The following is a 20,717-nucleotide window of genomic DNA, read 5'->3' as shown; positions in this document are numbered from 1 at the left end:
ATTGGAAATGAAAAAAAAAAAACAACCTGGTGTTAAAATGGAAATGGCATAGAAAATTAATTAATTTGAAAAAAAATTATGTAGGATCTCTGTCTTTAATGTGCTGTACATTGCTATTTAATGCTATAATTAGTAATCCAATGGTAGTTTTTTCACTTTATGTTGCTATATGGGCAAAATGTTGAAATCTTTACCTAATATATACTAAACTGATCTTCTGTATACAAAGAATTCTGTATACAAATTGAAAATGAATCTTTACAAGAATGGAAGGGGAGAGGGAGCGGGAAAGGGGAGGGTTGCGGGCGGGAGGGAAGTTATGGGAGGGGGGAAGCCATTGTAACCCATAAGCTATACTTTGGAAATTTATATTCATTAAATAAAAGTTTAATAAAAAAAATGAAAGCCTGTATCAAACAATCTATTACATCAATAAATAACAAAAGAAAAGTCACTGCTGGTGCATGTGTGCCTCATTCACTTTGTTTTCTGAAACTAAAACAATGACACAAGTGACAATTCACTGCTTTTCAAAAGACAGTTTAGAGTGAGAGGCTTTGTCATGACTATGCCGCCAGCAGAGCTCCAGAGCATCAGTCTGGAAGCAGCCGGAAAGGCAACGGATCTTGTCTCCAGAAGAATCCACTTCCAACAGACTGCCCCAAATCAGCAAGAGCAGAATAGCGTCTCCATCTACTAAAAGAAAATAACTCCACACCAGATTTGTACTGAGTAGAAAGTTGTTTCGAGAGCATAGACAAAATTAAGAGGGTTTCAGAAAAAAAGCTGTGTGTAGACAGCTGGATCACCCTGACAAGGACTGGTGGAACAAGCAGCTAGCCAAGATGATCATTTCCACCATCAGCGCCGGGTGTGGCTATTTAGAGGATTCAATCCAGCGTTCCCTAGGCACGTGCTCCCGGCAGCAGGACGCCGTGGATGACCCTGGTGCACGCACGGAGAGAGAGGCTTCCTCACTGCCGAGAGTTTCTTCAGAGGGCACTGCCCGGAGTAGGGGCAGAGCCTGCGGCTGTGAGCCTGCCTGGGCTGTGCTGTCCCGCGGGCACAATGTCTGGATCCTGGCCTGTGTGAGCCCAGAATAACAAGTCAGATAAAGCCACATCATGGCTGGAGAAATCCAACCATCAGCGAATTGGAATTCAAGTGTTTTTCAGAGACCAGGTGACAGGCCTTGGTACTTTCAGAGCATTTAATTTTCAGTCCAACCAAAGCATCAAGCGCGTGGAAAATCCCAGACTTACACAGGCTCCCCCACAGAGCCCACCAGGAGAGAGCAGCTCCGTTCATGAGATTGGAGTGAGTTCCATACAAAGTGAGCCAAGGGCCACAAGAGACACTCGAGTTTCTGAGGCAGGTGTTGCTTAGCTGAGTCTAGCAATATATAGCAAGTGTGATAAATCAAGATCAAGATCAAGATGGAGGTGACAGCATAAGTTCATGTAACTCACCACATTAGCAGAAGAAATCACAGAAAACCATAAAATGCAAAGAGAGAGAAAATTGGAAGGCACAATATATTTATAATACAACATAATAATATGAATTATAAAAACTGACTGCAGAAGAGAACATTCAAACAGATACGTTATTATAAAGGAAGCAAAGTGGTTGAGGTTCCCCTCCAGGTTAAGCTGCCACTTGTAATGTCCACAGCCCTTGTTGGTTCAAGTCCTGGCTGCTTCACTTCTGGTCCAGCTTCCTGCTGAGGCCAGGACCCAGCGATTCCACCCAGGTCTCCCACCTGGGTGGCAGGGACTCAACCACTAGAGCCATCATCTGCTGCTCCCCGCTGCCCTCCCCCACCACCCATGACACACATCAGCAGAGGCTGGAATCAGGGGAGCCAGGACTTAGACCCAGTCACTCTGATACAGGATGCAGGTACATCAAGTGTCTTCACTGCTGTGTCTAACACCCCCTTCCCCTGCCCCATCCAGGTCCTTTTTAAGATCACCCCCATGGGGCCGGTGCTGTGGCATAGCCGGTAAAGCCACTGCAGTGCCAGCATCCCATATAGGCCCTGATTCTAGTCCCAGCTACTACTCTTCCAATCCAGCTCTCTGCTATGGTCTGGGAAAGCAGTAGAAGATGACCCAAGTGCTTGGGCTCCTGTGCCTGTGTGGGAGACCCAGAAGAAGCTCCTGGCTCCTGGCTTTGGACCAGCGCAGCTCTGGCCGTTGCGGCCAATTGGGGAGTGAACCAGTGGATAGAGTATCTTTTTCTCTTTCTGCCTCTCCTTTTTTCTCTATGTAACTCTCAAACAAATAAATAAATCTTTTTTTTTTAAAGGATCACTCGGGGATGGCGCCTTGGCTCACTTGGTTAATCCTCTGCCTGTGGTGCCAGCATCCCCATATGGGTGTCGGGTTCTAGTCCTGGTTGCTCCTCTTCCAGTCCAGCTCTCTGCTGTGGCCCGGGAGGGCAGTGGAGGATGGCCCAAGTGCTTGGGCACCTGCACCCACGTGGGAGATCAGGAAAAGTACTTGGCTCCTGGCTTTGGATCAGCGCAGCGCGCTGGCCATAGCAGCCATTTGGGGATTGAACCAACGGAAGGAAGACCTTTCTTTCTGTCTCTCTCTCTCACTGTCTATCTGTCAAATAAAAATTTAAAAAAAAAGTTAGGAAAAAACATCACTCCCATGCCAGTTCCTCCCACAGTGGCAGGCACTTCTTGTTTGTAAGGCAGGAGATTTCAACTTTCTTGCACTAAATCAATATGCACTTTAATTCCATTTTTTACGAACTTTGGGAGTAGCCTCATATCATTGTGAGGCTTATTTTGTAACATCCATTCTGAGATTTATCCATTTTTGCCTATAGCTGGATTTTGAATATTTTTGTGGAAGGATAACTGTGTTTGTCTCTGTGGGCAGCTGATCGAGTGTCCTGAGGGCCGGGTGCTGTGTGAACCCGTGCAGCTGGGCAGCACTGTTGGGACACGCGCTGTGATGGACAGGAGCAACCATGGAGCTGATGAGTCCAGATGAATGGCTTAAATATTGTTTGTAGTTTGCAAATTAGATATACACAGGCAAGAAAAACTGTTTCTATACTTTCCTTCTATAGTTGTGCTCGGTTTGCTAAAATAACTCCCATAAATAAGAGGATTGGGACTCTCAAACCTGGGTTCTGATTTTGGCAAAATAAATTTGCAAATAACCTTGATCTGGGGCATGCAACTCATCCCAAATCAAGGCTATTTACAGTGTCATTTGGCAGACTGCAATCCAAAATCAGGGCTCTTTAGAATTTCATCATCCAAAAATGTGAAAAAATAAAAAATCAACATGATTTTTCTTTTTCTCTTTGGAAACTTTTCTTTTAACAAACTTCAGAGTGTTTTTAGGTAGCAAAAGCATGGGAAGACAAATCTTATCAAGAGGGAAGTGTACCAGGCAGGGTCCAGATGGACACATTTGGCTCACTCAAACTGTATAGTCGGAGGGGAGTTTGAGAAAGAGACTTGTTCCCAGTGTGCGTGTGGAGTGTGGGATAGGGCCTTCTATCCATCAGATTCTGGGGCAGAGGTCAGCCGAAAGGAGGCTCACCCTTCCTGCCAGTTCATGGACCCCCAGGGAGCACGCAGAATCGGGGGACTGGTAGCCAACCTTTCACCCCGCCCTCCTGACTTCTTGCCAATGCCTCTCGTTGTCTGATTTCATCCAGAAGGCAGGAATCACAGCTTTGGCTCTCACTGGTCAGCCTCTGAGGCACATGGCAGCTGCGGTCTTCAGGGGTCTGTAGGGGCAGGAGTTCACACCATCCAATCCTCTGGTCCCTTGGCCTCCACCATTGCATATCGCCGTGTCCTCAGCATGGGGAGCACAGGAAATCCTAACAGCTGCATCAGGAGAGGGAGCTGTCTGTGAAGACACCTTGCTACCTGAAGCCAAGACAGAAGCCACAGCGAGGGGTCTGTGCTTTGGGTCAGAGAAGCAGCATTAAACAGAGCTGCTGTGGTCCCCAGTGATGTAGCTCGTCACAGGGCCTGGCTGGGTCCTCTTCACCCTCTCCCGCCTGGATGTGTTCTACGTTCACTTCATGCTCTGTTAGCAGCAACTCATCTGAGTTGTGTCATACGTGTTCTGTGTTCTCTTCATGCTGTCAGCACATCTGAGTTGAGTCATACGTGTTCCGTGTTCTCTTCATGCTGTCAGCACATTTGAGTTGTGTCAAACAGGTTCCGTGTTCTCTTCATGCTGTCAGCACCTTATCTGAGTTGTGTCATACGTGTTCCATGTTCTCTTCATGCTGTCAGCACCTTATCTGAATTGTGTCATACGTGTTCTGTGTTCTCTTCATGCTGTCAGCACATCTGAGTTGTGTCATACGTGTTCCGTGTTCTCTTCATGCTGTCAGCACCTTATCTGAGTTGTGTCATACGTGTTCCATGTTCTCTTCATGCTGTCAGCACCTTATCTGAGTTGTGTCATACGTGTTCCATGTTCTCTTCATGCTGTCAGCACATCTGAGTTGTGTCATACGTGTTCTGTGTTCTCTTCATGCTGTCAGCACATCTGAGTTGTGTCATACGTGTTCCGTGTTCTCTTCATGCTGTCAGCACCTTATCTGAGTTGTGTCATACGTGTTCCATGTTCTCTTCATGCTGTCAGCACCTTATCTGAGTTGTGTCATACGTGTTCTGTGTTCTCTTCATGCTGTCAGCACATCTGAGTTGTGTCATACGTGTTCCGTGTTCTCTTCATGCTGTCAGCACCTTATCTGAGTTGTGTCATACGTGTTCCATGTTCTATTCATGCTGTCAGCACCTTATCTGAATTGTGTCATACGTGTTCCGTGTTCTCTTCATGCTGTCAGCACCTTATCTGAGTTGTGTCATACGTGTTCCATGTTCTCTTCATGCTGTCAGCACCTTATCTGAGTTGTGTCAAATGTGTTCTGTGTTCTCTTCATGCTGTCAGCACCTTATCTGAGTTGTGTCATATGTGTTCTGTGTTCTCTTCATGCTGTCAGCACCTTATCTGAGTTGGGTCCTGTGCCACACAGAATGACCCACATGGTCCCTTAGTTGGGCCATGAGATCCCAGAGGTCCTGTCCTTACTGTGTGACTACAGTTCTCTCGGACAAGGGGTCTCCTGGTTCTGGCATGGTCCTTTCTGCCCTCATCATGTGCTGGTAGCCCAGTGGATCATCCAGCTGGTGATGGATTACCTTCTTTTCTGTCTGCTGCTTTGGTGAAAAGAAGGGTCTGAATTGTTCAAGGTGGACCGTTAGCTACCAAACCATGACATCAAGAATGTTCCCTGCCGACTTGGGCACTCCCTTGACTTGCATCCTCTGGTCTGCTTTAACAAAAACCAGGAGGAAAAGAAAGCTAGGCATCAGAAGCAATGGGTGGCAGGCCTATTAATGGCTGATCTGTACAGTGATCTGCCCTCAAGGAGACCCAACAGGCCAGTCCACTGCAGTGGCTTTCAATGTGGTAAGCCTGGGCTTCAGCAGAAGTCAGCTTGTGAAGAGCCCTGGTAGCTCTGCCAAGAGCTGGATCACTGGAAATGGACCTGCCCTGGAGTCGAAGGATGCCCAGGTCAGAGCCACAGATCTTATTGGCTCTAAGCTGAAAAGCCCTTCACTCAGCCCAACTTCCAAAGTGACCACTGCAGCTGAGGGGATGGTCAAGTAGGGTCAGCAACATTGCAGGCAGAACTGTAAATTTCTTGTTAGAGATGCCCCCTGCCTTTACCTGGCCAGCTCTCCTCCCAGGCCAGCCAAGTAATGAAAGTCAACAGAGTGCCTTCCCCTAGGAGGTTCACACCTCCCTTAGGATGTACCCCATGTGAAGAGATAGATAGGTCTGGGCCTCTTAACTTACAAGGCCTAAAGCCCAACAGATTATTATCAAGCCCCTTCTATCAGGTTCTATTTGCCTCTCAATCAGAAAACTTACTTGTAGCTTAGACAGCACCTTTCTTAGCTCCTCTAATAATGACTCTGTCCTTTGTTTTAGGCCCTGTCTAGTGCACTTGTGCCTCATTCCTTCGTAATCATAACCTCTACTCTACCACCAATGGCTCTACTCCCAACCTGGGTGTACTGATGGTCCTCTTCCCCACTTAATGCTGTATAATTGTTCAAACCTGGTAAATGCCACTCTTAGGATCATTGGTTACTATCCTCACTCTGTCTTTTATGACCTTGTCTAAATATGATCAGAGTCGGCAAACTTGGAAGGCTTCCATAGCCTTGGCAACTCATGACGACAGCCTAGGATGGTTACTGGCGCCATAAACTAGAGTGTCAATTTGTTGGGTCAACAACAGGAGCCACTGTGCACTTGCTCCTCATGTGGGATCTCTGTCCTTAATGTGCTGTACATTTTGATTTAATGCTATAACTAGTACTCAAACAGTATGTTTCACTTTGTGTTTCTATGTGGGTGCAAACTGTTGAAATCTTTATACTAAATTGATCTTCTGTATATAAAGAGAATTGAAAATGAATCTTGATGCAAATGGAAGGGGAGAGGGAGCGGGAGAGGGGAGGGTTGCGGGTGGGAGGGAAGTTATGGGAGGGGGAAGCTATTGTAATCCATAAGCTATACACTGGAAATTTATATTCATTAAATAAAAGTTAAAAAAAAAAAAAAGAATGTTCCCTGCCGATAGCGTGCCTCTCTCAGGCACATGGCCTCTGAGTCCCATGAGGTTGACACTGTGGGTACCAGAAGCTAATGTTTGCCAAGGGTTTTATCAGGAACCTGTTATTGAACCTGCTTGTGGTAAGACAGTGCCATCTATTAGCCAATGGTTAAGGAATATGCCATATCCTATGAGAAAGTGCCCAGCTCCATAACTAAGATTTAGCTTCTGGGATGAACAGCAGGTGGTAAGAGCAGTGACTCATGTTGCCACAAGAATTCGTGATCACATTCTTGATCGCAAAACGGGTTCCTGAACAGAAGCAGTATGGGCAGGGCTACTCGATGGTGGGCAAGACATTCAGAAGTCTATGATAGTGGCATTGGGAGAGGCAGGCACGTGGAAGAACAGTTTCTTCCAGCATGTGTCTTTTCCCCTGGAGGAAGTCACTCATCTGTCCTGAAGAAAGGGGCTCTGGATAACTTGTCATCAGTGGAAAGTATGGCCTTGGTGCAGGATGTCCCACCGGTGGCTCAGTGTGGAACTCTGGTTGGTTGATTGCACAAACAGCAATGATATAGCCAAGTACCATTGGTGGGGGTGCACATGGCCCATCCCCTTTGTTCTGGCCAGGCAGATGAGGGGCGCAGGGATATGAGAGGTGACCCAAGCATCTTTCACGTACCCAATGGGGCCATTTATCATGTACATTGCCAAAGGAGTAGTATTTGATATAAATTTATTTTGATTTTCACTATGATTGTCTCTACTCCACTGGTCAGAAAATTAACAAGGAAATTCTCTCAGTAGCTGCCCTAGTCCCATTAGTGGAAAGGACCCAAGTCACAGTTCCATCTAGAGGGCCACAGCAGTGTTCTCCCTCTCCAGGGACAGCATCAGACCACAGCCAGCATCTAAAACCTTGGGATCTCCTAGTCCTCACTGCACAGAGTACTGGACAAAGGCGGGAGTGTCCTTCAGGAAACCGGGGGAATCCACAGGTAATCCTGAGTCTCACTGCAGACTCCTCCTCAGAAGCCCTATCGTCTGCCCAGTGGCTGCCAACCTCGGTGCATGTGGGGACCTCAATCCTGGCACCTGCAGCCACCTCTGAGATTCCGCATTGACTAGGCTGAGCGGTGACCTAGGCTTTGTGAACTTTGAAAGCCTCCCAGTTCCTCCAGTGTGACTGACCCCGAGGAAAGCAGAGCAGCAGCAGAGGGGGCTGTTGTGGTATCACCCCGTTCCCCATTTGGTTCTCATACAACCCGAGAATCTGCTCCAATGTGCCAGGAAGTCACTGCATGTGCACTTCCCAGGCTATGGACCGTGGTCAGGTTCCAGCTTCAGCAAGTCCACCAAGCAGCCTCGCTTAACCACATAGGCACAAGCATCTGACTGATGTGGCCTACTCCAACCTCTGCCTCGTGCTCCTTGCTCTGACCCCCTGCCCTCCACACCTTCACGTGGAGACTGGCATGATTCTGTGGCTTTTTGGAATGCATGTCTGTTTCCAGAGCAGGCCTGGTGCTTATTCGTTGTGGTTCTGTAGGAATCAAACTCACAGTGTGTAGGCACGGGGCAGGGGTGTATCTGAGAGGAACAGGCACCAGGTTGTAGGACTGCTGGCTTAAAACTTGTATGTGAGACTGGCATTGTGGGGTGGTAGGTTAAGCTGCCGCCTGTGATGCTGGCATCCCTTATGGGTGCCAGTTTGTGTTCCAGCTGCTCCACTTCTGATTTGGCTCCCTGTTAATGCACCTGGGAAAGCAGAGGTAGATGGCCTAAGTGCTTGTCCCTCTGTCAGCCACATGGGAGACCCAGATGAAGCTCTTGGCTTTGGTCTGGCACAGCCCTGGCCATTGTGGCCATTTGGGGAGTGAACTAGTGGATGGAAGACTTCTCTCTCTGTCTCTCCTCTCTGTAGCTCTGCCTTTCAGATAAAAATAAAATAAATCTTAACACAAAACTTGTATGCAGGGGAGACTGGCTTCTTCCTCCAGGGAAGTTAGAGAGCTTTCTCCACTTGCAAGAGTTTCAGAAAGCTTTGGGAGTTAACATTCTGAGTCTGTCTTTTTTGGCCCAAATGTTGCAGGGCCCTTAGCACAGAATGAGTGAGATCAGCAGGGCTGCGTGTTTCTTGACACTACGATCGGAGCCCCAGCATCATCCTTAGTCCCCCACACAACTCGAGGAGGTGCCGTCCAATCTGGTCTCTACTCCTGTCTTCTGCTTTCTAAGCCTTGCTAAGGCAGTTTCTCAACCTCATCACTGGTGCTATTTTGGCCTGATTGTGGGGGTTGCACATGATGGGAATTTGATTGCATTCCCGACATCTGGACACCTGAGATGACACAGTGAACCCTGCTGGCCAAGCTGTGACAATCAGCACAAAATCACAGTAGGTTGAGAACCACTGCTCCAGAGGGCCACGTCTTGGAACCCGCATCGTCACTGTGGGCACTGTTGTTGTATGAACCCACTGTCCAGAGACTTGCCCTTCATTCTGCTCACTGTGTATTGAGTAATCGTGACCACCATTACCCACGTTCCCTTTCCCAATGGCAAGGAGAATCCCATGTTGAGGATCTATTTCTCAGAGCTAATTCCAATTCCAATTTGTGTATCAGTTAACATCCCAGCTGGAAACAGATGTCACTTTGAACTTGAACTTGAGCAACTTGGTGACAGTTTAATCAATACAGTACTGACAAAGCCTAGGAGGAGAGCATAGCACCCTTGAGTCAGCTCCATTCCCACCTCCAGGCTTTAACAAGCAAGGGAGCAGGGGAAACAGAAGTTTCTAGAGTCAGAACCAATATGGAGAGAGACTGGAGAGACAGTGAGCATCCCTGCCCCAGCTCTCCTGCCATGGGGGCTGAGAGCCAGTCTCCCTCCCATCTGCTACAGGAAACCTCGCGGGATTCCCATTTTATAGTGAGGAAGCTGGAACTCTGAGGGGTAAATTGGCATGCAGAGAGCTTTGCACTAGTAATTGGCACATCTCAGAGTCACACCCAATTCCCTTTTGACTGCCAGGTCTGTGGCTGCAACCATAACACAAGGCCACAGTTGCCGCTAGGGAACCATGAAGGAGAGGCTGTGTTTTCACAAACAGAAATTATCTTTGTTCATGTGAATGGAGCAGGGGAACAGACGTCAGCTGTTTCTCTCACTTTAAAACTCTTCTCTCAGTGTCCTATTTATTTAGGAGTAGAAGTTTTGTGATCAGCAAAATTTCCCTTTGTTTTATTGACATAATTTTCTTTTTTGCTTTATTTAATAAGAAGATAAAACACACAGAAGGTTGAGATGGTGGGTTCTTTACTGCTGGCTCAGGAGGATGTATCCTGCAAGTGTGCCTGGCTTGAGGTGGGCAGTGTGGCCTGACAGCAGCCATCTGGCTCTGAGAGTAGACACTTGCCACACCTTTCCCCATAAAGATTTATGGTAGCCTACAAAGGAAACTGAGATCCAAGTAGATAACAAGTGTTAAATTGAAAGTGACAAAGAATGTAGATGAAATAGACAAACATCATGCCCAAAATGACACTCAGTTGAATGAGTTGGGTTGGTCACAAGATTCCAGCCAACAAAGCAAAAGAATAACCTGTCCATGATACAAGTCAGTATCCATGAACCAAACTAATCTTTTTTTAAAAAATTATTTATTTGTTTGAAGGGCAGATTTACAGAGAAGAAGAGGCAGAGAGAGAGAGAGAGAGAGAGAGAGAGAGAGAGAGAGAGAGGTGTCTTCCATCCATCGGAGCTGTGCCGATCTAAAGCCAGGAACCAGGAGCTTCTTCCAGGTCTCCCACGTAGGTGCAGGGGCCCAAGGATTTGGGCTATCTTTTACTGCTTTCCCAGGTCATAGCAGAGAGCTGGATCAGAAGTGGAGCAACCGGAACTTGAACTGGTCCCCAAATGGGATGCCAGCTTCATAGGTGGAGACAGCCCACTGCATCACAACACAAGCCCCCTAGACTTATCTTTTATGGACATCAAAGAAGATGACCTCTCAGGACAACCTCTGCATGCTGTGCATAAACCTGTCCTGAGCACCAGCTCTCCTTCTCCACATGGACACTCATTAGGTGTCTGTGTTCCTGTCCCACGGGAACTAGAATAAGAGCAATAACCCTCATGGCCAGGGTGAGCTGTCCCTCATACCTCACTTTGATTCCCTGTGACTTGGAGAAGACAGCAGCAATTCCCCTGGTGCATGGATTAACTCAGCAAAGCTCTCTGGTTACCAGGTGGCAGTGAGCTCAAGGTTGTGTCCCCTGGACAGGTAGCTTGGGTATAACTGGCCCATGTTTCCGAATGGGACCCAATTCATGATGTAACAGAGAGACCGGTGGGTAGAGCTGACGTTCTTTCAAACACTTGAGATCAGCAAGACCTCTGCCTACGTGGGATAACCCTGTCCTGTCAAAGAGACAGTGGCCAAGTAAGCCACATGACACCAAGGATGTGGCTCACTGAGCAAAGAACAGAAAATTACAGTTGTGTTAGGACCACTTGCATCAGCTAAGGAGCAAACTCCTCTTAGCATTCACAGAGAACAATCAGTTCAAAAATAAATATTTACCAGGCAAGTGAAAGGTTATAGAACTGTGGAAATTTAGGATGTTTTAGGATATTCTTCATAGCTCCAAGTTAAAATCAGATGCCTTTTCTGTTCAGGAGTTTGAAAGTGCCCCACTCTTCAACATCTCCTGTCCTGTTTCTGTTTTCAGATGCACATTAAGTGCTTGTTGCTGATGTGTATTTGTAATACAAGAAGTCTTCTGGACCATGTACAGTTAAACAAATCACCAGTGCATAACAAACAGCCCCCAATCACCTAAAATCACTCCTGCCTTGTTAAAATCTTATTTGTTACAGGGACTCTTAAAAACGTGAAGTGCCTCAAAGGAAAAATTATTACTATTCATACTGCAACAAGAAATAATGCTCCTTATAAATCAATACCAGCAGGGATGTTCTTATTAAAAAGGGACCCACGGGTCAATTGCTAATTTCCAGTTGACAGCATCATTTAGTAAGTCACACTGTGTCATTGTCATGACCAGCGATCATTTGCAGAAAGAGTAGGGGTCATTTTTGTCAGGTTCCACTAGACATAATTTGCAATAAAATTAGAATCAAGATTTCAAATTATCTACTTGTATTTAGATATTATGTTTAGCACTAGCATTAAAGTTGAAATACGGAACAATTAGTAAGAGGGGAAGGTTGCTCAGGCCAGGATTGGATGGGGTGGGTGTTCCTCTGGAGGAAGTGGGGCCGTGGAATCTAGAGGGCTAGGGAAGAATGCAATGAGGCACGAGGTACGTGGCCAAGTCCACGGTCTTGGTGTTTAGGATGATTCATACAGGACAGCAAGGCACCTCTGTGCTCCCAGACTAATGTGAATTCAGAAAGAGAGAGAAACTCTAATCTGCTGGTTCACTTCCCAAAGGCAGACAACGACTTGGGCTGAGGATCAAAGCTAGGAAACTCAACCCAAGTTTTCTCTGTGGGTGGCTGGGACACAATAAATTAAGCCATCACCTGCTACCTCCTTGAGTCTGCTTTAGCAGGAAGCTGGAGTCAGCAGCAGACTTGGGTATCAAGCCCAGCACATCGATATTGGATGTGGTATCTTAACTGCTGGGCCAAATACCTACTCCCAGATAGAGATTTTAATGCAGGTGTGGTGGTGGGTGCTGAGATATGCACCCTTAGGTGATGAAGATGCTACTAACTCAGCAGCATGCACTGGGCAGAGGACACCACTCTGTTCAGTCTCACTCTCATGCCCTGTCCACAGGAGTTAATCTTTCATGAGGACCTTTTAGGAATGTCTGGTGCTGTCTACTTTAATTTCCTGTTATTTCCTAAATAATAACAGTTGACACCTTTGGAGCACTTACTTTACAGCATGTACTATTCCAATTAAGAACTTCATACCAACATTACATGTTATTTATATAACATTTCATTTAAACTTCACAACAACCCAATGAAGCAGATCCTATTATTAACCATAGTTGAAGGAGGAGGAAATTGAGACACAACATTAAGAAACTTCTCAAGCCAGTTGGTCAGTATTGGGGGTCTGGGCTGATCCCAAGTGTCATAACCAGTGTTCTTGGCTGAAGCTGCCTGAGGAATGGGTAGTTTAGACTAGCTTGTTTCCTAATCTCAAGTGCAACACTGTTTCCTCCCTGTGAGTTTCACTGTCTGTTCCACATAGCTGACTATTATTACTGGTTTACCTTTTTACCCTGTCTTATTTAAAAGAATTGTTTACTGTTACCTCCTTGGTGCTTAGAAAATATATATACATACATTTATTTTAGTCAACTGAATAAATACAACTAACTAGGAAGTGGGTGTTTAACCTAGCAATTAAGATGCCCACATCTGATATCAGAATGCCTGGGTTTGATTATCACTCTGGCTCCTGGCTTCGGCTTCCTCCTAATGAAGACCCTGGGAAGCAGCCAGTGATGGCCCAAATAGTTGAGTCCCCGCCACACATGTGGGACACCTAGAGTGAGTTCCTGGCTCCCAGACTCAACCTGGCCCAGCCCCAGCCCTTGTGGACATTTGCAGAGTGAATGAATGATGGGAGCTCTTTTTCTGTCTCTCTGCTCCTCAAATGAATAAATAAATAAACAAGAGGATATTCTCGTGGGCAGTTGTTTAGCCTAGAGGGTAAGGTGCCTATGTCTTGCGTTGGAATACCTGGATTCAGTTCCTGATTCCTGCTTCTGACTCCAGCTACCTGCTGATGCAGACCCTGGGAGGCAGAGGTGATAGTTCAAGTAACTGGGTCCTGCCACCTGAGTGGGATTGAGTCCTCAGCCCTGGTTCAGCAGGTGGGAGCTCACTCTGTCTGTTGCTCATATAAAAATGTTTTAAAAATACAACCAAAAGAATAAGGAAGGCTTAAATAAAAGAACCAGGGAGATGCGCCTCCTCAGCTGTCAGTTTGGTAACAGCAGAGCACTGAAATAATGCACGTGTTCCTTTAAGAAGACTGAAACCCATCCTGCCTTGGCCATAGAACTACACACATGGCTCCTTTCATGCAGTTCATGTTCACCCTATCATCCATTTGGAAAATTTTAAGATAAAAGACTTTACTTTTAGATTTTAGAAGGAGAAAGTTTTTTTTTTTTTACTAGAACTAAAGAATTACTAATTAGAAATAATATTTATAAATAATCTTGACTGTCATACCTAATATAACAATAAATAATATGTTGGAGCATACCTTTTCAGCACTATGTATATACAGCACTACTATGTATATACATGTATATAGCGGGTATTGTTAGCCTGGTATATGTTGCTTATATTGTGTAGTTGTTGTAACTGAAACCAGAGTGACGTTTCAAATTGTGATTTTGCTGCACACTCTTTGTGACATTGAATAACTTACAAGTACTTAAATTCTTTGAATTTTTAGTTTCTTCAGTCAAGAAATGGGAAAATATCAGTGATTATGTCTTATGTTTCTGGAAATGAAATAAGTTAATATGGGTAAATATCTTAGAAATGTGCTTGACACATTGTGAGTACATTATATTAGCTATCATCAGCATATTTTCTTTAAATTTCATGTTTGAAATTTTTCAAAGAATTTTTACATGATGTTGCAAATACTTTAATCTCTTTTACATAGCGAAATAATTTTTTGATTATATAACCACTGAATTCGTATGTAGATTATTCATTTCATGTTTGGAGTCATTTGTCTTGTGGTAGACTATTAGAATTGATGGCAAATAATTTAAAATCTTATAAATTATCACAGTTTTCTCAAGAATTCCAGTAACACATACACATGATTGATTTTTGTGGTTAACAGGGACCTGTTTTATTACATTCTACTACTCTGGGTTCACTCGCTTTTCGACTTGCCGATGCTCAGGTTTCCTCTTGCGAAAGGTGAACCACAGAGCTCTGTAAAGACCTACTGCTCACTTTCAGGGTATGTGGATTGGTCTGGGCCCTTCTGATGCCACCTTGGTCTTTTGCAAGTTCCTTTTCTCATCTGCAGATGCAGAACAAGCCAAGCCTCCATGTAGAGGTCCAGGGCTGAATCCTGCGTGGTTTTGCAGGATTGCAGAAGACCGCTCTTCAGGGCCACCTGGCTTTTGACTGGCACTGATAAGACAGGGTCCCAGACCCCTTCTGGCTCCTCCAGAGCCATGTCTGATGTGCCTTGTGCCTTTCTCAGTGCTCACAGCAGCCACAACACACAGAGGCACAGCTGTGTGGTCTGCCAGCTAAGCTGAGTGGAGACTGGAGGCTCCTCTGCAGTCAGCCACTGAGGGCAATTCTAAACCTAGCTTTTTTGTTGTTGTAATGAACACAAAACCTTTGCAAATTCTGGCACTACTTCACCTGTTAATCTTTGCTTATACAAATGGAGAGAGCTTCCATGGGGCTTCACAGGCATTGTTTTAACATTCTCTGTTGAGACTTCTGGTTTAATCAGTTTCCTTACTCAAAACCCTAAGGTATTGTGCTTCTAGGAAAACTGTTTTTAAGAATCTGTAAACACTCAATCTTTTCCAAGTTTGTTATTTCTTTGAATGCCTTAAAGGTGATTTTAATTGGAAACTGAAAGAGTATGAACCAGCATCACTTGAATACAAACCTGGATTCAGTCCCATGTAGGGACTGTGTGATCATTCTGTTCAACATTTTTGTTTCATAGTTTGCAACATTAGACCAATTATTTGCCATGGCGACATAGGCAAGTAAGAGGTTAAATCTGGTATTTTAAATCCCAGTGTTCTTCAACTGTCTCAAATGCCTACCATAATCCTGCTGGGTATTTTTATACTTAGGGTTTATCTCAAGGAAAATTCTGAAGGAGAAACTGTTGCTGTCAGATAGGTGACAGTTTGGTGGATACTGAAAGAGCAGTTACAGTGCGTTGGTCCAGTGAATGTCTTATTCTGAAGACAAAACAAATAGAATGATCGTGTTTGCCTGTCTCTTCACAAGATCATATCTTGTCTGACTTGTGAAATCTGCTAGGTGAAAAACAGTATTACGGAGTAGTTTTAATTTGTATTTCTCATTTTTTTGACATTTAGAACATTTTTCTTATGTTTAAACTGCATTTTGGAAAGTTTCATTTTCCTCTGGGATGCTGATGCTTCCCTTGTTTTTTCCTTATGATTATCTGGTGATTCCTGTTATTGAGGGTGGTGTATTGTGATGTGTCTTGTTATTTTATTTAGACTTTGCTTTATTTGTTTTTGTCATGAGAATTTTTGATATTTATATAATCAGATTTCTCAAATTTCATTTTGCTTTTTGAATACCGAGCTCCAGTCGGAATGCCCTTTGAAATACCACATTATATACCAAGCAACCAGGCCATTTTTCAGTTTTTATGAAGTTGGTGTGACTTGCGGATTCCACGTTAACCTTCGTCTGCCTGTCTGTTACTCAGAATCATGTATTGTGAAGTCTAAGGGCCCCCCCATATCTTCAGTGCCTTCCCTCTATGAGGGTTCAGCTTCTTCTACTGATGCTCTTGTTCTGGGATTGTCAGTGCGTAGGGCAGTGAGTGAGGGTATGCTTTGGTAACAAACAACCCCAACCTCTACATTGCATACACTTTCAAGGTGTTCACCAAATCTTCCCAAACTTGGGCTGATGGTATGGCCTTTGCTGAAACATTGCTGGTCAACCATGTGTGAGCTCTTTTTAGCAGGGACACAAATAATTTCCACTAATATCACTTGGTTAAAGTCAGGGCCTTGCATGAGATATTCTGTGGTTGGATTGAGGGTGTGCGATTCTCTCACAAGGGACAACCACTGTCACTAAATATAGGAATTCTTCTCTTATGTGTGTCTCAACTTTATCCCAAACCCAGAGAGATTAACTTAGGGTCCCATCTACCTGTGAGCAAAAACGACATGTTATCTACCGTCCCTGTACACAGTGTACATGGATAGGCCTGAGCAGGGAAACCACAGCAGGGATTCCTGGGAGGCATGGGGGACTGTGATGCACCATCTCAGAGCAGTTGTGTAGTCTCAGGATCCTGAGTGCATGGATTTTCAGTGACCTCTAACCTTGGGATGAGCCCCATCCTTTGATGAGGCATTGACTCTGCATGCTGGTTGCTGTCCGGCCTGTTGCTTCCTGAGGCACTGCCCCCTGAAGCGTCCTCCTTTTCTCCACTTCGGACTCACTGGGAGGTTCTTCAGAGCCCTCCTCAGGCTGGGCTGCTCGTTTAGCTTCTTGTCCACAGCCTCAAACACCTCACATTTTATATCACCACCACTCTTTAGGTCAATTCTATTGTTTTTTGAGGGTATAATCATAAAAAAAGGACCTTGAATTAAATCTAAGTATGCTACTTATTTAAAGGGGGGGGGGGTGAGGAGGAAGAGAAGGGGGAGGGAGAAGGAGAGGAAGAGGGAGAGGACTCTCTCATCTGCTAGTTCACCCCCCAAAGCTTACATCTTCTGGGGGTGGGCCAGGCTGAATTCGGGAAACTCAGTCTAGGTCTCTCACATGAATGACTCGATTTCTTTGGCCATCTCCACTTACTCCCATGGTGTGCATTAGCCTGAAGCTTGAATCAGGAGAGGGGAATCCAATATGGTATGGGGGCCTCCAAAGAGGCAGTTATAACCACTGTACCAGACACCCACCCAAGAATTATACCTTTTTGATTCCTGGTAGCTGTCAGGCTTTTGAAACATGAGTTTTTATCTAGTTTTTATGTTTATTTTTTCAGATCATGTGTTTTGTTAGGAATACTGAACAGTTAAAATAATTGAAATTGAAATGATTTATTGGGGACCAACTGAATCCATTCACAGATTTAAGAGTGGTTTTCATGCTCATAATGTTTTGTAAATTACCATGGAGCTGAATTTTATTGCTCTTGATTCTCAAATTATTCCTCATTATGTATTTTTCTGTGATAACTGGAAGTTGTAACCTTGTCAAGTTTAAATAAAAAGATTAAAAGATGACACTTTGAATTTTCTATTAGCACTTCAAAAACTTCTTCACACGTGATCTTACTTGCTTCTTGCAGGCACCACTTAAGGTAGGAGGGCGGGACTCATCATTCCCACTGACACATGAGGAAATTGGAGGTCAGGGGACCGACTGGCTCATCGTGGCCTGGCCCCTTCTCTGGTGAAAGGCATCATTTATGTGGAAAGGAGCATGGGATACAGGAAAGACGCCAGCTGAGGGAATGGCATTCCCCGGTGCCTGTCTTGCCTGTCTCAGCCTTGTGGGTAGGATCCCTGGAGTTTGTCTTGAAATGAGGTGAATGTAACCCCATCAGTGCAAACCTGAAGGGTCATCCACAGCTTAAGGTAATGAACGTGATGAGGAGCGAGTGGGTCAGGAAGAGGCCAATAAAGAATAAAAAACGACAAGACAGGGCAGGGATTAAAATGTGAAAATGAAGTGGATGGCACATTATTATTATTGTGTGTACTTACTTCTTCTGTTGAAGCTCTAATCTGGGTCTGTACCTGACTGAAGGCTTAAGACACGCTTAGTGGTGACAAACCTGGGAGTGTATTGTCTCGGACATTAAAACCTTTTCCTCTCAGTGTCTAGCACTTCTTAGAAAGAATTGGAGGTACTGTTTGCAAAGAGGCCCTGTGAAAGCAGCCTGTGTGGTAGCCCTTGTGGCACCATAGGGTAAGCCACTGCTTTGGATACCTGTATCCCAAATCAGAGTGCCTGGGGTGGGGTCCTGCCCCTACTTCGAATCCAGTGTCCTGCTAACATGCTGGGAAGCAGATGATGGTTCAAGTACCTGGGTTCCTGCCATGCATGTGAGACACTTAATGCTGTTCTGGAGTGAACATTGGGTGCATGCTCTGTTTGTCTCTCGGACGTTCTGCCTTTTAAGCAGATGAAAATAAAATAAATAGGCATTAAAAATAGCCTAAAATGGGTTGCCCTAGGCTGGAGTGATACCTGCTTGGGTCATCACCGAAGAGGATTCGTGGTGTCTCAGGGTGTGATGACAAAGATTGTGTTGCACCACAGGCAGTCTGGGAAGATTCAGGCTGGGATAAGGGGAGATCCAGGGCATGGGGCTCCAGGCTGCCTGCCTCTGTCACTCATGCTTTCTGGGCACACAGGTTTACGAAGTGCTGAGCAGGGCCATATGGCATTCACCAGCTTCCCAGCTAAATACCTTCAGCATCCTAAACTGTTTACATTGTATGTCATCTACAACTATAATCATGTGCAGGTCGACTCAGTAGATGTTTACAATAAATAGCAGATATTCTAAAGAGCACGTGGGCTGATGCCTTGTGGCCACTATGTCTTGACCATCTCTACTGTGTGTGGAGGGGGCACAGAGCTTGGCGACTCAGTGTCAAGTCCGGGCCCTAATCTCCTTGAGAGCAGCAGGGACATCGGCAATGTTACCTTTAGTTCTCACACTCTCAACACAATTAGTATTTTTCTTTTAGAGATTTTGATTGTATTATTTCCTACAATGCTTTGCAATTAACATGGCTCCCCATGCCACGTTAATTGCTGCCCAATGCCAAGAGCAAATCCCTTTCTTTGCCGTTTTCTCTCTTCTTTCCCAAGGCCCATACACACATTCTTCTCAAACTTATGAGAATTTATCATTTTCTCTTCTAATTCCTGAGAGAAGGATAAAGAGGAAGAAGTATGGTCAAACTAATATGTTACAAAAACAATAAGTCATTGCCATCTAGATGTGCTGTTAATCTCTTCAGTCAGGCAGACTTTTTGAAGCTTGTAGCAATCATTTCGTTTGCCACACACATACACAAGGCTGCACCACAACACACATCCCTAGTGATGTGACCATTCTGTGCATCTGGCCTTGCAGCTCTTGGAAAAGGGAACATGCTGGTGCTGAAGAATATGCAAGTGTCTGCTGCTACCAATTCAACGATGAAACGAGGCTGTCCTAAGAAATTTTAGGCATTGCTGTCTCAATACACTAAGATATTTTGGGCATACCAGCCTTGTGCTCTCCCTGTCATTGAAGCAAATTCAACCACAACATAGATCCTTGAAGGAAAACCTGCCTGAGATTCAGGTGAAAGTGAGCTTCCCATCCAGGTGAACAGCGGCACCAACGTTTCTGACATTCTCAGAAATCTGAAGGCTGAGTCAGACACAGAGTGGTTTGGCTGTCTCTCTTACTTCTCAGGGTCTGTGGGATGCTGGCTGTTAACGACACATGCCAAGGCCTGGCACACTCACAGCACCCTCAAGCACAGGCAGGAAGTCCAGGGGGCTTACTCAAGCTGCCCACTGCATCTTCATTCTCCCTTGGTCTCTTTTCTTCTGTTCCTCCCTCCCTCTCTTCCTAGAGACTCAGAGTTACACCACGTGGGTGCTTATGGAGTAGACCACTGGATTTTCTCCATACACACGGGAAGACCCTTGTTTTTTTTTTTTTTAAAGATTTATTTATTTATTTATTTGAAAGTCAGAGTTACACAGAAAGATGAGAGGCAGAGAGAGAAAGAGAGAGGTCTTCCATCCACTAGTTCACTCCCCAGATGGCTGCAATGGCTGCAGCTGCATCAATCCGAAGCCAGGAGCTTCTTCCGGGTCTCCCATGTGGGTGCAGGGGCCCAAGGACTTGGGCCATCTTTTACTGCTTTTCCCAGGCCATAGCAGAGAGCTGGATCGGAAGAGGAGCAGCCGGGACTAGAACTGGTGCCCATATGGGATTCTGGTGCTTCAGGCCAGGGTGTTAACCCCCTGAACCACAGCTCCAGCCCCAAAGGAAGACCCTTAAATCTCAAATGACATCTTCAAACCTTTGAACTTGAGCTGCAGGCAGAATGAAATCCAGTAGCAAATGAATTCCTAACTATGCATGAGTAAAAAAAAATGGAAAGTGTAGTGATTTAAGGGCTTGCTGCTTCTATTATAGTTTGCAAAATAATCATAATCATGAAATGTTTGGCAGTGCAAGGTTTAATGTGTATTTTGCATCTTGGTGTGTGGAGATTTAATTACTGTTTGACTTGATCTTTAGCTGAGATGCTGACCTCGTGATGCTGGGTAACAGGACAAGAACATCAGCAATG

General features: G+C 45.1%; 1 pseudogene; it reads left to right on the top strand.

Moving 5' to 3' along the window:
- The window catches only part of LOC133749416 (vasculin-like protein 1), a 40,355-nt pseudogene extending 20,762 nt beyond the window's left edge, over positions 1-19,593 (top strand).
- Positions 19,594-20,717: the final 1,124 nt, after the last annotated feature.

The sequence above is a fragment of the Lepus europaeus genome, chromosome 20 (genome assembly GCF_033115175.1).
Source record: "Lepus europaeus isolate LE1 chromosome 20, mLepTim1.pri, whole genome shotgun sequence".
Lineage (NCBI taxonomy): Eukaryota > Metazoa > Chordata > Mammalia > Lagomorpha > Leporidae > Lepus > Lepus europaeus.
The sequence above is the reverse complement of the archived record's forward strand: the minus strand, read 5'-3'. Positions and strand labels throughout refer to the sequence as shown.